This window comes from Vespula vulgaris, chromosome 5, assembly GCF_905475345.1.
Source record: "Vespula vulgaris chromosome 5, iyVesVulg1.1, whole genome shotgun sequence".
NCBI lineage: Eukaryota > Metazoa > Arthropoda > Insecta > Hymenoptera > Vespidae > Vespula > Vespula vulgaris.
In genome coordinates this window covers 2,100,104-2,118,316 of record NC_066590.1, presented here as the reverse complement: position 1 = coordinate 2,118,316, position 18,213 = coordinate 2,100,104, and the positions used below count along the sequence as shown (strand labels likewise).

Genomic DNA, 18,213 nt, shown 5'->3' with positions numbered 1-18,213 from the left:
TTCATAAACGATTTTGATTCGGCTTTTTTTCATGTGATTTTTTTCTTTTTTCTTCCATTTCGCGCAATTTCGCTTTCAGGAACTCTACGTCATAATTATAACAATATCCGTATAACCTCTCGATATTTTAACGTTACATGTTCTTATCTCTCGAAATTTATCGAAAATGGATTTCATGCGAATTGCGGCATCAATGGGCATTTTTAATAAAGTGCGTCGCCATATTGGAAAAATGATAAATCAATTCCTATTGGTTATTGGTAGAAACGAATTATAGAATGACGACACCATAGGAATAAGTATACGCATATGTATAGCATTAGAATTAGTACTCAATGCAGAAAGGGAATGTTACGCGTGTGTCGAGGAAAGTATCTCCTTGTAGTTGATCATGTACTATATACATACATTGCTATTACACGACTAACCCATCCATTGTTATTATTCGCAGCACGTCGTAACGTAAGTACCACGTGGTCTGTGATAAGTTTTTTTTTTTTTTTTAGAAACGGTCAGTTCGATTTTCTAGTTCGACCTTGAAACTATTCAGGTTCTTGTCCTCGCCGGGTTGTTTTCGTTTTTTTTTTGTCGTTAATATTGCAATTTGTTTTTCTTCTATAGATGTGTGTGCGTATGTGTTTCTCTGTGTGTTTATACATGTATACATCGATCGAACGCGGTCGAACACCTGAACGATCGCGTGTGATCATTGTCGGTCGAACTATCCTGATACTCTAACATAGATATTATCTAAGATATTTCTCGTTGGTTCGTCGATCGATGAAAAGCACGTTCTGCTTGATATCGTCATCACATCGTAATTATCTTTCTCTCTTTCTCATGTCCGTCCCATGACAGACAACACGAATCGGGCCAAGGTTTTCCTTGGTCCTTCTCTTACACTTTCATAGTTCGTTCGTACTTCCTAATCGAGGTTAGACAAGAAGACACATACCATTTCGAATTTTCCGCGCTTAGTTAAGGCGCGACTTTCAATCGTCGTTCTTCGACCTTCGCGATTCTTCCTTGCAATATATCAACATACATACATATTACATACGAACATACATATTTTGTGAAGTGTTTTTACGCAGGCCAGAAATAAAGAAGAATCGATATTCGTCAAGAGAGAGAAGACATCTTGTTGTTCGTTGAAGAGGTTATCGAGCTTGGAACATATAAATATGTACGTATGTAAGATATAATATTAGGAACCTTTTACGAAAATAAAAACAATTTTTCCGAGAAGAGAGCTAACTTTCACGATATACATATGTACGTACATAACTCATGTCAATGTTTTATCTCGTTGAAACGAGACGATCGATTTCTATCTCTATCTCTCTCACTCTTTCATCCTTTCTCGTAAAATTTATCATCGTATCGTCGTGGTCGTCTCATTTTTAACGTCGTCCTTTTTTAACTAAAAGTTTCATCGACGATCGTTAAGATATTCTCGAACGTAGGAAGAAACGATCGCAAATTGCATGTAAAAACGATGAAGTTCCGTTTTCTTCCGTTAATCTGTTATACACATCTGTCCATCAAATTATGAGGTTAACCTAATATTTTATACTTATTTCGACTTTTGAAATTTCGAAAAAAAATATTTCTCTACCTTTCCACTGATAATTCATTGTTCTAAGTGCGAAATGTATATTTATATATGTATGTATACTTGCATACATACATACATACATACATACATCATACATACATACATACATACATATAGCACTGCTTATGTGATATATACATATATGGTTTTCAAGTATGTGTGTTTAGAAAAGTAATAAGACAGATAAGTTCACCATTGTTTTTAATCCAACGGTCGCTCTTATTATATGTGCTCGTATATATAACTGAACTTAAAGAGGATATGCTTTTTTGGCCGATGTCGTTGCATTAGAAAAAATTAGAGAGAGAGAGAGAGAGAGAGAGAGAGAGAGAGAGAGAGAGAGAGAGAGAGAGAGAGAGAGAGAGAGAAGAGAAAATTAATTAGTGAAGCGTCTATCATCTCTCTACTCATCTTCATTGTCTTCTCATTTTCTCTTCCCGTCTCTTCTCTCTTATCCTTCTCATTCGACTTTTACATATTAACTTTTGTGTTCATCTCCTTAATTATTCGACGATAAATGACGAACATGACAAATTTTTATGTATGTACATATTATATATATCTACATAAATTCAAAAGATTCTATAGAATGAATCAAAAGTTTCTAGGTTATTTTTAAAAAATGAATTATTTTTTTTCGTGACTGACTGTTTAAGCTATTTCTTTTCGAATTATAAAATTACAAATTCTTTTTATCTTATAAAACTATAATCCTAATTACAAGTTTAAAAATATTGGAAAAAGAGATTAATAGATTTTTAATAATAACCTAGGAACTTTTGAGTCATCTACGAACTTTCGACCCACTTCGGTCTATATATTTTTGATCACCCATTTTTATTTAACTTCAATCTTATTTTGCATTATGATCTCTCCTTTGATCTTACGTAATAATCGTTGATAAGATCGAAAATATATACGACGGTCATAGATACATATACATACATACATATATATATATATATATATATATATATATATATTCGAAAGGATCGGTCGAGTTCATAGCAGACTATAAATAATTCTTTCTCTTATATACAATAAAAAGAAGAAATAAGAGACAAATTGCAAGCTTTCGACAGGCTATTCCGACAATAGATCTCTTTTTCTTTTCTTTCTCCTTGTACGGATCATTGTGACGAGTCGATGAACATCGATTTTCTTTCCTTTTCTTTTCTTTTCTTTTCTTTTCCTTTTTTTTTCTTTATGTTTTCCAAACGACAGAGTTATATCACTAGAATACGTTTCAATGTGTTCTAAATAATCCGTAAGGAAATACGTGAATCCTATAGTCTTCTATCATCGGGTTAACACGTTAAGCCTCCTTTTTTACGTTGGAAAAAATGGACTTAGCTTTGTTCATAGCTCCCTGTAGATATATAAGTATGTATGTATATATCATAGAGTTTCTACCCTAAATTTTACATCGACTTCGAAGGTAAAAAGAAAAGTACGAGGGACATGGCCCATGGAATATGTCTCAGGGGGTTTGATCCGATCGCTGGACCAATTTATATGTGTATATGTGTATATACACATGTACACATAAACACAAACACACACACATTCGCTCGCACGCGCGGCACATTCGTACGAACGATATTTTTCGCCGATTTTTATCACCATACATGCGTGACGTTTCTCGATGAAGATAAATATTTCCAAAAAAGAAAAAAGGTCTAACGTGATTTTTAGATTAGCAGTGAAAAGTAACATGTCCTTATATTTTAAAACGATAAAGATTGATAGACATTTATAAGATGATATTCGGACGTTCAAACTAATAACGAAATATCGTTTAAAAATTATTGTAAAAGAAAATTGAAAGGAAAAAAAATTAAAGGTGAAAGATCTAGAGATCGTAGATTATGAGAAAGAATAATCCTTTCAGAAAATACGGATCGAGATAATGTAATCCGTCACATCAAATATTAATTACTAGTATATAAATACACACATATATATGTACATACGTACATACATACATACATATATGTTGTATATAACAAAATGTAGTACCAACGATAGTAGTTATGAGTATGCAATGACATCAACTGCACCTGAGTATACAACGGCTTCAATTGTAAGTTTAATATCTTCTTTGGTAATGCATAATGCATTTTATATGTTGCTACTGTAAAAACAAATGCATTCTCGTGTTTCTTTTTCACGTTTCTTCCTCTTTCTTTTTTCTATTTCTTTAAGAAAATGATCGCTTAAAATCGAAGCAAATGTTTTTTTTTTTTTTTTTTTTTTTTAGAAATTAGGAAAAAAATGACAGGTTCGCATTATCGAAAAATTTGTTTAAGTAAATTTCACTTCTTTTTTTTTTTTATTTTTTTTTCTGTTTCCTTCTTCTTCTTCTCCTTCTTCTTCTTAAATCTTTCCAACGACAAAGAAGCTTTAAAGCACTAATATAAAAGTTGGCGTTGTTCCAACTTTCACACGCTTTTAGCGACCCTTTTTAACAGACGATAGGTTTAAGAATTTTTCGAGTATCATCAAAAATCCGAAAATAAATATCTTTACGGAGTCAATAATCTCGCGTGTAATTTCGAAGTAACTGATGCGTTTCAATCATTTTCTACGTGAGCTATCACGTGTACATATGTACTTAGATTGATAGATAAGAAATTTTTTTTTGAATGATTCCAAATTGTTTTCCGTATTCGAGATTTAATTTTGTAATTTGTTTTTTTTTTTTTTCTTTTTTTTTCTGTCAAGAAAACGCGTTGTGGACATTATACATTATTTTACACCTCGATTTGCGTAAAATCAATACTTTGTTACGGTGGTTTTTATCACGACGGCACCTGTTGATAGCAAGTCGTTCGAGTAAATCGATAAAACAAGGGATCTTTTTTTTTCTTCTTCACATATTTATATGTATTATACTTATATATGTAAATCGTGAACGAATTCATATAAATTTGAATTTTCATAACGTTTAACAATTTGATCAATTATAAATTAGTATAGGATTCCGGAAAATATGTATATAAAAAGCTACACACTCACTTAACTCTTTACGCTCTGTACATTTTGGAAAAAAATGTTGTAGTTAGGAAAAATGTATTTTTATTAAATTTATAGGAACATCATCCGAGATGTGTATACACGGAACTTATCAAATTAACTAGGCTTCACCTAAACATTCATTTTTATTAACATCAATAAAAACGGATAATATTGATAGCAATATTGATAATTGGAGTGCAAAAGTTTGAAACATTATTCGACTAATTACAAATACAAATTCTCGCGCCGGATTAAAAAACAATTTGTTCGTTGGATATCCAATCGCTATCATTTATCAATCACTATCAATCGTTAGTCTGAAAACTATCGATCACTGGACTCAAACTAACTATCTTCTCTCGGAACTTGGTTTGCACTTTCTGATACACATACACACGCACACAAAATCGCATCTTTACTTACAATTAATAGCAAAACAACACTCGGCATGCCTTAGATATAAACTATCGTTGCTTCTATAGCTTCAAAGATATCGTTTTACAATTTACATGCAAAGATATTCGCTGAATTTCTGCGATTATTTATATATATATTTTTTTATTTCGAACGATTAGATCACGCGATATCGAACCATTGCTAGAAATTTTCGTTCCTACATTAGTACATAGTAATGATAATATAATATCAAAAATATGTACTTTGATTACTAAGAATGTTAATTAGATCGTAGTTGTGTCAACTAACGGAATTCAACGAATCACAGAACTGTGATGGGTTTAACGAGATAATTCAAATAGTGATAGCAATTTGATGACACGTGCGTATCATACACGTTCTTCTTCTCGTTAGAGAATGTATCCTCCAATTTGCAATTGAAACTAATATTAAAACGATTAGTATCTTTACAATTGTTTTAATTGCATCGAATTAGAACCGTAATATTGTCGAAGATCAAATTCAATTTTCTTAGTTCGTATATACCTAGAGAGATAGATAAGAACGTATATTGCAGTGAGATCTGTTTGTTTAACATCGATTCGCTATTCGTTTCATGTTAAAAAGGTCAAGAAATAAGGTAAACATTTGTAGACTTTTTATTACCGAACCAGACGTCCTTCTGGCATACTGTAATCGAAAAAATATGGCGATAGTAGTAGGTACTACGTCTTATCAAGCTACACGTCGCGATTGTTTTGGCTTGTCAAATATCTTTACATAATTTCATTTACATTTTTTATCACGAAATAATGTAAAAATCGCGAGCAACTCCAATATCAGAAGATACATCTCGATTCTTATATATTTTTTTTTAATCGGTTTTTTCTTTTTTTTTCTTTCTTCATTGAAGGTTACTGGATTAGCTTTCGTTCTATACCCAACATGACAATTGGATCGATTTAAGTTAACTTGAGATAGCGGTAATCGCTTTTTACGCATTTGTTCGTAACGCGGATCGACGAGTTTACGAGGTGATTCTCCCTCTTTCTTTTTTTTCCTTCTATCTTCCTCTTTCTCCCTCTTTCTTTTATCCCTTTCTCTCTGTTGAGAGGACGACCACCGAGAGAGCTGCCACGAACGTAGAAAATCGCTATTATTATATACCTGCACACGTATTTGTCCCTACATACATATGTATATAAATTACGTTTATCAGAAGGCTATCAGAGTGCTGCGTCGCCAACGGGGAGTCGAACGCTTCAATTGATCGATAAACTGATTCCATTAACTCACCCGTTACCAGGGAGGTAAATGGGTTATCCTAACGCGTATTCGCATCCTTCAGAATTTCTTTCTATAAACTAACTACTTCTCTCTATCGTATTCGTTCGAACGCATTCGTTTGAATGCGCTCGTTCGTGCATACGTAATTCGTATCTTCCCTTTGAAAATGTCAATGAATACAATTTATTTGAGATATACGTTGTAACTATTATATTCTTATGAAAGTCTGATTACGTAATAACGCCATTATTGAATATAGATTTGTGACGTAATTCTTTCTACATGCATAGGGGTGTTCGTTAATTGGATTAATTTGGATTTTCTCATTCGTTCTTCGTTGAAATACGTATATAGATGATTAAAGAGAGAAAGGGTTGAGAGATAGACAGATAGATAGACAGATGGATAGATAGGTAGGTAGATAGAGAGAGAAAGAGAGAGAGAGAAAGAGAGAGAGAATACACGTCTCGTTTCATACTCATTTCACCAGGTTCTTTTTTTTCGTTTTTCTTTTTTCTTTCTCCTTTTTTTTTGATTTTCCTCCCTTTGTTAGATTTATTCGAGTACAACCTCTAATACACCTGTTGAACTCCGTACGTCATACTTCGATACTCATTTTAGAGAGAGAGAGAGAAAGAGAGAAAGGGTACCTACAGCCCCACTCGACGCTTAGATTAGATTAGATATATATAAAGAAGAAAGGATCTTCCTGAACGACATTGGATTAAATATTTTCATTGTTATAATTTCTCTTTCTAATCTTTTCAAATATATTTAATTAGTGAATAACCTCTTTATCATAAATTTTTATCTCCTTGGATTGGGTCGACGTTGACGTAATTCTTTCTTGGAACACAATTTATCTCCACTATATTCGATATAATCAATACAAAGAAAGCTTCAGCTATATCGTTAAGCTTCTATAAATTGATATATTTTTTATTTTTATTTTATCTTTTTCATTTTCTAAATTTTCTTTTATTTATTTATTTTTTATTTTTATTATTATTTTTCTTTTTTAAATTCCACTTTCTTTTGTTTTTTTAATAATGCACGAATCGTAATGGGAAATGATATGCAAAATAATAAACTATCAATTTCTTTGTATCATTTAAAAAAAAATATATAAATAAATAATTATAAATGAAAATAATGAAATAGAAAAATGAATAAAAATATAAATGTGTACCAAAATAATGATGAGTAGATAATAGGGGAGATCCCGTTTCTCAATTTGCATCACTTCGTCTTAAAACATATAAGCAAACAATTAAAAAAAAAAAAGTAATAAAAAATAAACAAAAATATAAGAGTAACTTTCTCAATATATATTATAAATATAAAACCTTAACACCAGCGCCATCTCTGAGGTACGACAGAAACTTGTAATAGAACGTGATAATGAAATTAGCATAGGAGACCATACATGCATACATACATACATATATATATATATATGGCAAGTTAATTTTGAAATTTTCCTTTACGTTCCCTAACTCGAGGAAATTATAGCGGAAAATAAAATTTGGAAGTATAGATAACATTAAAACTTAGAAATAAAACTATAACAAGAATTAAATTCGTTCCCTTTATCTTTACAGTTTTCTACAATTCATAGTTTTAATAGTTCAAATAAAAAAGATAAATTTTCTTTCTCTCTCTCTCTATTTTTTGTTTTTTTTTTTGGCAATTCCCTATTATCAACCGAGCTCGTTATTATTCAACCGTCATTATTTAAGACACAAATATTTTTGTTAAAACTTATGCGTCTATCTATATTATACGTAAGAAATGTAATTTATAACGAACGTTTAAACGTATATAGTATTTATTTATGAGGGAGAATCGCACAGCTGTGCCGTCGTCATGGCTGGTCGAAGAAAAAAAGGGGGAAGAGAGAAAGAAAAAGAAATTGCAATTATACCTTCTTCACCTTGAGGGCAACATCGGTCGAAATAAACGAACGTTTTCTATTTTCATTTACCCGCTAAAGGGCCCTTAAGTACGCTTAACTATAATGTACCTCTCTCAGTTTAGTAAATACAACCCCTACTCGCGTTTATGTACGCACCCCTTGACGGTGCAGTAATGAGCGAGTGCTTTTAAAGTAATCAGCGCGTAAAATTCTGTGTGTTTCTGGGAAGTACACAGTGTGCACAGTACGTGTTGGATAAAAGGCCCCGAAATAACGGCACGTAGATATCTTTTTTCGAAGATTTTTCATTAGATTCCAATCGTTTTTTTTTTATTTTCGAGTTAAAGTCTATTTAATCGTCCAGATGAAAGTGAGAAAATTTAATAAGAATTCTTCGATTGGAATATATGTATAATCTAATATATGTGATCCGGTGATTACGAAAGTGGCCTGAGTCATTTGAGATATTTTAAAAGACATATTTTATCGCGCGCACATACATATACGCTGTTTAAAAAAATTTTTGTAATTACATAAAAGAATTTTTTCTTTTTCTTTTTTTTTCTAGAATAGATATACTTACTTTTTCCCTTTGTCATTATAGAAAAATAATTTTTCAATAATTCGCACTCAATTCTGAAAATATTTTAAAAAGGAAAAATATATGTATGAGTTACAATTAGACCATTTTGATAATGACCGGCTTATATATACACGTAGAAACGTATTGATAACATTCATCGTACGATGTAAGAATGAAATAGAAAATCGCGAAGAGATAAACTTCGTTAATTTCTCTCTTCTCTCGTTTGCTTCCTCGCGGAAGAAATGAACTCGTAGATTCAAAATAGAGACCACTACTTTGAACTTCCACTCGATAAGCAAAGCAGAAGTTTAGTAGCTTGGAAAATATATCCAACAGGATCTTCGGTTTTAGCTCAAACATATTTTCAATTATATTATAAACAAGAACGTTCTAAAGTAAGATGCGAACTACTTTTATCTGCTTTGATATCTTCAAAGATCCACTTGATTTTTCGTTTATTTGCAAAGAAAATCGTTCTGCAAAGCGACGATTTCTCGTTACGATATTATTCCTAATCTCTCTTTTGGTTTTTCTAATACAGAATTGGTTCAAAGTCTTTAGATAGATCAACACTTTCTAAGTGATTTTTAAAAATCGATTACGTTTTCTTTCTATCGAGACTTTTTAAATTCGTATTTAGGCTTGTAATTATACGATTCGAACAAAAAACAAATTAACATATACAATTTTGAATTGTCATCCTGTATTTAACAGTAGCAAAAGTTTCTAATAAATGTTGGATATTAAAGACGACGAGAATTCGAAATGAACGTGTCGGTAAAGACCTCACGACAATTTTATTATTCCGTAAAATGACTAATTTGAAATACAAATATTCATATCTCTACGTTCATGACGAATTGTTGGTAACCTTGTGAGAATCTGTTCAAACAGTTGACTAATCATACGTAAGTAACTACGTAAGGATTAATGTGTGCGTGTAGAGTAAAGGAGCTGACAATGATTGTGTCTGCTGGATCATAAAGAAAATAGTAATGTCTCTCCCCTCTCTTATCTTTCATCACTTTCTACCACCACTCCATATCTCTCCCCCTCTCCTACGATCTTCAACCCTAACTAAACGTTCATACTCGCATTAATATTGCCATTTACGCCGGCGGCACGTTTAAAGGACACGAACGTGTTTTCGATTTCACATCTCGATAATCCAAACGCGAACTTTTTATTGTATACAAATGTATGATATACAGTTAGTTCGTTACGCAATTTGTACTATAAAATAACGATAAAGCGAATTACATGATAGTATTGAGTACGCTACTTCGAAGAATTCGTTTATTTTTTTACGCTAAACGTTTGTCGGTATATAGAATAATGAAAATAATAATGATTGATAATGGATTGGATCAAAAATTCTTTGGTGATTTTAAAAATCCATTACTTATTCCTTTTCGATACTTTTCAGGCTTGTTTGTTATTAAGTTTTTAACCTCACGATTTGAAAAATAAAAACAAAATGATTAGTCTAAAAATGTTTCGAAAGAAAAAGAGTAATTGATATTTAAAATGTATTTAAGGATCTTCGGTCTTCTCTGTATTTCAATCCTTCGATTAATCATTTTAATGATATATGTGACACATATACGGATTAAGATGTGACGCGTTAGTATATATAATGTCATCGTACACAAGTTACGATTGGTATTGTTTATTAATTAATGAGAATTTGAGCTTCGAGGACAAATAACAAGAGAATTCATAGAAACGTGATACTTCGTAGAGAATAGAAATTTCGAAGGTAACTAGATTCGTTTTCCTTGACACAGAAACTGGATGAATAATTTTAGGTGTATAATAAGTACGTACTTCTGTTAATGGTTATACATATGTATCTATGTACACGTTACCAAATCCTCATCGAACTGACCTTTAATTATGAAATCGTATGAATTGTTTATATAATGTAATTTAAACATACTGTAATAAAAATATTTACATAGCAATAACGATTTTTCGAATGACTCTCAAATGATCTATCAAAGCGATGGAAATAATAAAAAATTGAAAGACTAATAGCTCTTATCTAAAAAAAATTTTAATTGTAATATAACATTTTCTTCAAACACTTTTTCAAAGTGTGCGATATAATTATAATAGTACGTGTATTAATAATTTAATTATTTATTCTTTTTTTTTTTCTTTTCTCTACTTTTATTCACAGCCATCATACTTGTGTGAGTTAATTTGAAATTGCATTTAATCATTGAACAATTCATACAGAATATATACTGCATATTGTATAATCCTCGAAAGGAGTAGATAGAAGATTTAGAATTCACAGAAAGCTTCATAAGTACGTTTGTGTACGTACGTATATATACGTGTATGTGTATGTGTGTGTATATATACGTATATAGACATTATATCGAACAATAGCACCCTCTGCTAATAAGAGACACAAAGACGTAAATCCGTTTACGTATATTCTCTAGCTCGCTGGTTAACAATGGATTTCGCATCCTATCGTTTAGTTCGCCCACTTTTGTTTGTGTGATAAAACGCACACATTAGCATCTATGCATTTCTATTCTTGCAGAAAAGCTTAACTCTTCTAAAACACACACACACACACGTGTGCATATACATATATTTCTAGGAGAAATATCCTTTTTTTGTATAAGCTATTCGTACGCAAAATTGGTATTTCACTCGATTCGAGATAGATCGAGAGAGAGAGAGAGAGAGAGAGAGAGAGAGAGAGAGAGAGAGAGAGAGAGAGAGAGAGAGAGAGAGAGAGAGAGGAAGAGAGAGAGGAAGAGAATGCATCGAGCGTTCGATTCAATCCAATTTACCGTTGTGTGATTGAGGCAAATTCGATTCAAAGTTTCTATCCGAATCTTCGAGATTAAGAACAGCGAAGTGTAACGTTTCATAGCCGCAGATAGGAAGTCTAATCAATATATCCGTCAAATTATATTTCTACTTCTTTATTCGTAAGCCAGTAATTACGAATATTATTGATCGTATTACTACAACATACTACAATATACAATACCTATATATATTACAATTTATATATATAGTCTATATATTTTCTAATATTATTATATCGTTCAGATTAAATTAAAAGATTGTTCAAGGCAAACAATAATTTTCATTCATGGTTGCAATCAATGATATTTTTGCCAGACTCGTTGCATTTCTTTACCACGCGCTTTCGTAAGTCGATAAGCTACGACCTATTGATCCAAAAGGTCCCTTCTCTTTTTTTTTCTTCCTCCTTCTTCTACTTCTTGTCTTTTTTCTTTTTTGTCTCTAAACTCCTATCTTTTCGGTCTCTCTCTCTCTCTCTCTCTCTCTCTCTCTCTCTCTCTCTCTCTCTCTCTCTCTCTCCCTCCCTTTTTACTTTGGAAATGGCTACGTTGTCAAAGACAAGATGCCGCAAAGGGTGGAGAGATGTTAGGGCACCTTCCACGAAGCAGCCAAACACCAACAACCACAGAACAGGTGCAAAAGGTTCCATCGACCCTCGACCTCGTAAAGATCCAGGCTGTGTTAGTAAAACGGCAGCTGCTGACGTCGTGCGTCCAGTACACATATACCACCATAAATATACGTGTATATGTACGTAGGGGAGAAACGAGAAGGAGTGAAAGAGGGAGATGTGTGTAGGCAACTAAACGATTCATTTTCTTAATGTTTCTATGACCCTTTTTTTGTCCAACATCGATCTGTCATTTTTTTTTTTTTATCATGTTCTTTTTCTTATTATCCTCTCTTTCTCTTTCTCTTTCTCTCTCTCTCTCTCTCTTTCTCTTTCTCTTTCTCTCTCTCTCGCAAATTGCATTAATTTCTATTCACGTATTTCTGATATTCATCCCAGAGAAAGCTCTTTGCGAAATTCAAACTATTCAACGCAGCGACAGGATTTTAATTAATTTTCGACACTACGGATTTCAGCTAATCTAAATTCGTCTTATGAGGATTAAATAATACATCCTACTCTTTGAAAATATGTTGAAAAACTGTACGAACGGGGATATTTATTCTAACTTTTTTCGTGTGATATGTTCGAAAGATATAAATAAAGATAAAAAAGAGAAAGAGAGAGGGAAAGAGAGAAGACTAAGGGAAATATTATCTAGGCTACTTTTCTCACGGTAAAGGAAGAAAGCAAAGAAAGAGGAAAGAGGTTAAGTAACGTCTTCTCGATTTCGAGCGGATGTATCGATCGTTCGGTCAACGTACAGGAAGTCGAAGCTCGCCGAGAAGCTCGACCCGATACTATCGTCGTTGCTGTAAAGTGCATCGTCTATATATGTGCCTGTGTTCTATTAAAAACGGTAGACGTGCTCTCGTAATTACTTAATGAGAACACTTCGTATTCATCGAGACGATCGATAATAACTCTAGATCGATTTTATTGATCGCGAAAACAAAAAATAATAATAATAATAACACTTGATTGATTGATTGATTCATTGATTGATTGATTGATTAATTGATTGATTGTTTAGTAATTAATAGGCACTAGTCTATTAACAAGAATTACAAGATAAAAATAAAAAGAAAAACAAAAACGAAAATTGTCAAAAGTACAAAATTGTCCAAAAAAAAAAAAAGAAAAGTTGAATTACAATAGATTTGTAATATTGTAGTACTATCTCAAGTTGTAGAGATTGTAAAAATTTGTAAAAATACAAGATGAAAGGAAATATATTATTGTTCGATGATAGGAACACTGCTTGCAATTTATCTGTAGACAGATTGTATCAATGTATGTTAGATAAGTTGTAATCACTTACTTATATATATACATACATTAAAGGATTATAAAATTCAGATATCATCTTATCAATGATTATGATTAAGAGAAGGAATTTGATTAGATTATAACTATAGTTCATTCGCTATAATATAATAATATTTATATTACGGATTAGTCTAGCATAATAAAAAAAAAAAAAATCGAGTATAATAAAAATGTGTGAATTCTTGTTGAAACGATAGACTTTCTGCGACCATGAGAGTAAAGAAAGGTTAACACTCTCTCGAGCGAAGTCTTATAAAAACACACTTCTATACGGATTCACCAGTATGCTCTACTTAAGAGAGAGAGAGAGAGATGCCTTTGCGATCCCTTTAACATTGAGTGTTGACCCACTATCGCGGAAGGACGCTCGCATCTTTTTGTCGGCCTCGACCGTTTCGTCTTTCTTCTCTATTGTTTTTTTTCCTCCTACCAGATTACCACAATACTACTCTTTTTTCTTTGCCCTTCGTCCATACGCTCAATATACATATACGTACGTACGTACGTGTGTGTGTGTGTGTGTGTTTATATATGTGTATTGATACTACGTGAAACTTCACATTTTACGTAAATCGATCGATGAGAACTAAACTACGACGTTACGAACGAATTTCAAAGGGATTTTTTTTTATTGTTACGTTAACGAAGCGGAATTTTGACGAATCTGCGACAAATAAGTTTCATCGTAATTAATAAAACTTTTATTTATTCGAATTTTCTCATTATATATATATAGGAATTCCACAATCTCATCGTTGTTATGTTTTATCTAATTCTCTCATGTTTTATTATTATTATTATTGTTATTATTATTATTATTATTATTATTATTATTATTATTATTATTATTATTATTATTATTATTATATACAGATAACCCAATATCACTATCTTATCATCTTAACGTCTGTCCCATAAGATTTTTATATGAATATTGATATATATATATTATGCATTCCTGATAGATTATTTTCTCTTGTTCTAGGTCCACTTTTGACGCGTTCCCGCTTGGCACTTGGTTATTAAACATTCCAAGTAAGGTCAATGTGTATAGTAAAGCTATGTCATTACCATAAATCATCGTGTACATTGGAATTTCTTTCATTTAAAAAGGAAAGACATTTGGAAATCTTCGAGGATAAATATAATATGCATTGATGCATGAACGCGAGACGAAATATTTCTTAATCGAAGTATCTATATATACGATAATTCTAACGTCAGTTAGAACGGACGTAACCGAATAACGTTAGCGAGTCCGAATAACTCGAATTGGGATTGGGATCGTGAATAATGGGCCGGTAATAAAATACGGTAAGAGAATTATATCTATAGCGTTTCTAGTTTAATAAATGAAACTGTAAAGTAACAGAGAGGAATACATTTCGAGTTACATACATATGTATATATATATGTATGTATGTATGTATGTATGTGCGTCTCGAATCCCGTGAGAAAAGATCGCATCTCTTTCGCTAGTAACCTTTGCACCGTCGAGACACTAGTCGACCCTTCGCGACAATGCATCGACCATGCGAAGGTCAAATTCTTTGCGAGTCTTATCCGTTCTCGTTTTACCTACGATCTTGCAATGCATTCCGTCGTTGAACAATATTTTTTATTATTTCTTAAATGAGCCAGTGATTATGAAATAACGTTGGGTCTAAAGACAAAAATTTTTTTGTGATTACCTTATCGTATAATTCGTATAATAATGATTTAATAATACGAATTAGGCAATACATTAATTACAAACTTTAGTGATATAATAATTGCTTTTTTCGTTAGAATATTTTTTATTAATTCCAAAGAAATATATTTTCTTTCGAGTTAGTTCAGTTTTAATATAATTGGCATTAGATTCCATGGTCTCAATATCATAATTTATATATATATAACAGACTGATATAATAGAGAAATTTGGGAAATGGTCGTCGATTTGATATTCCATGTTATCCCAAGATCGCTATATCTCTTCTTACGAGGTATTCATACGTTCAGGATCAAAGGTTAATCTTTCTGCGATCTAATATCTATATATCGTGTCAGTCAACGGGGTCGTTAATCCTTCTTTGACCCTCGGTCCACTTAACACGCTCTTTCGATCGCTTTGCTACCATCAAAAGACGCAATAACTTCTTCTTAAGGTTTCAATTTACGATATGAGACGATAACGACGTCGTAAGAATAATGCATCTAAGTCATCGTCCTGTTTATGCCATTAGAAAAAAAAAAAATAGAAAGAAAAAGAAGTAATCCGGTCTTGGTGATTTTATTTCGATTTATAGCTCAAGATAAAAAAAAAACAATAGGGATAATTCCAAATGAAAACAAAAAGAAGGAAAAAAAAAAGAATATTGCTATCGATTAATCGACAAAACGCGACAAATTTTTTTGGCCGAGAAAATCGTAAAAAAGAAAAAAAGAAAAAAGGAAAGAAAAGATAAAAGAAAGAAAGAAAGAAAGATAAAGAAAGCTTTTCGATGCCGGCTTTCTTGTTTTTTCGCCATCTGCACTCTCGTTATTACTCCTACCGTTTTGCCATTGTACTCTCGAAAAATGACGAATCTTGATCACAAAACGAACAAAAAGCGAACAACAGACTCGAGTTCGAGTTTGAGTTTGAAAGATAGAAAGAGAGAGAGAGAAAGAGAAAGAGGGAGAGAGAAAGATGGAAAGTTAAAAAATGAAAGAAAAGCGTGGAAAAACGATTATATATATATATATATATATATATATATATATATATATAAAGTAAGGTAAGGTTGTAATATCATCCAAATTCATCAAAATGTCCATTTAATCTCAGCTTTTTTCGACTTTTTCGAAAGCCTGCAAACTCATTCTATAAAATATTATTTGAAGGAGGAAGTTATAGATAGATATAGTTGAGGTACTTTCATTCGGTGAGACTAGACCAAAGCGATTCGTCACACTTTGTTTTAGTACGAACGACGTTTTTGGGACAACCGTATGAAATTTCCTCCCTTCCGATTTAAATTAAAACATGTCGAGAGTAGAGAAAGAAAAAGAGAGAGAGAGAGAGAGAGAGAGAGAGACAAGATACTATCGTACGAAAATGAGGTTTTATCTACGTGAGATAATTTAGAGATACGTGACGTAATCAATTTATACTGCGTGACAAAACTGAATACCCATTTACGAAGCGTATCTTCGAATAAATATATATATATATATATAGATAGATAGTTTTAATGATTGGGAACTTTAAAGGCCGAGGTTGGGAGAAACGAATCTATCGAGTATATTGATTTTGCGCATCCACGTTCGTTCGTTTGTTAAAAATAGGTAATGCTAAGGAAACGGATCGAGATAGGACGGATATTTATATCCGGATTTTCAAAAGACAGATCATCGCTTTTAGAAACATTTAGGTATTTATTTTGGTTATGTTAAAGAATTTTTTTCATCTGTATATACATATGCATACGTATACATACGTATTGGTACGTGTATATATGCGAGGATATGTAAATTACGGAATATCGAAATGATATGTATTTATTTGTTTAAGTAAACACACAGAAAGGAACGCTCTGACAGCCGATAGAAATTTTCACGAACGTTTAAAAAACCGATATTCCGTAAGTTTTCTGAACGGAGAGCATATTTCGAGCATGCGCCAAGAATACGACGTCGATAAAATCTTCTTGATGTATCAAAGAGAAAGTTCTTTATTCTTTCTATATATATATTTATAGAATACTAAAAAAAAAAAATGAAACGATCTATCGAAGTTAAAAGATTCGTGTTACGATAAAGAAGAATCTTCAAGTACGAATGTACTCGAATATACATTTATACCACTCCTCTTTCTGAAAAGGAACCAGTTATTACCAGTGTCATACATACATAATGAACTCTATTGAAATTGACCATCTTACATTTACAGACTGATATGAATCGCACACACGATCCAGACATTACAAACTGTATAGATGATGATTCGTAACAAGATCAATAAACAATGTTTATTATTAAAATTCTATCTATGTAAATCTTGTCATCGTCATCATCGTTTTAACGATTTCGTTGATCCTTGTTTACGCTTCGTCAATCAAATTCTTTTTTTTTTTCTTTTTTTATTATTATTTAAGCCTTTTCTTTCACGAACCTCTTTCTTTCTCTTTCGACTTTATCTCGATCTTATATCGAATAAATTAATAATAATCGGATAAAGAACGCGGTTAATTGAAATCACTTTTCAAGCTTACTCATCGTTCTTATAAAGAATTTAACAGAATAAATATAGGCGAATCGATCTCAATGGCTAATTATTGTTATTATTGTTTGTTAAAAAAAATGTTCTTTGTCTGAAAGATCATTTTATATTCAGGAAATTTTAGATCTCTATAGCCCTCGTTTAAGGATAATATAGGGGATAAAAGCTCTAAACCTTATCATTTTTTCCTCTCGCTTACTACCTAAGATATTTATGGTTATGCATAACTTACCTTGCTAGACTCTTCCGTAAGGTTTTTTATCCTACATCAAATATACATATTTGTGGCTTGTAAGGAAAAACGTCGCATGTCACATGCTTTCACTTTCGCGATATTATCGTTTAAAAGTTCTAAACGCCAATTCTCTTATCAGCA

At 31.9% G+C, this 18,213-nt stretch overlaps 1 protein-coding gene across 4 annotated transcripts in view; it reads left to right on the top strand.

Annotated features, from left to right (window-relative positions):
• Positions 1-18,213, top strand: part of LOC127064229 (protein phosphatase PP2A 55 kDa regulatory subunit) — a 37,910-nt gene that overhangs the window by 1,153 nt on the left and 18,544 nt on the right. Inside the window, exons 1-3 of one of the 4 annotated variants that reach the window (XM_050994990.1) lie at positions 1,108-1,186; positions 14,580-14,629; positions 14,708-14,908. The gene's annotated coding sequence lies outside the window, so the exon portion shown is untranslated. Of the gene's footprint in view, positions 1-1,094; positions 1,187-14,579; positions 14,909-18,213 lie in introns of those variants that run through there. The other 3 variants (XM_050994986.1, XM_050994988.1, XM_050994987.1) reach the window with 3 other exon arrangements.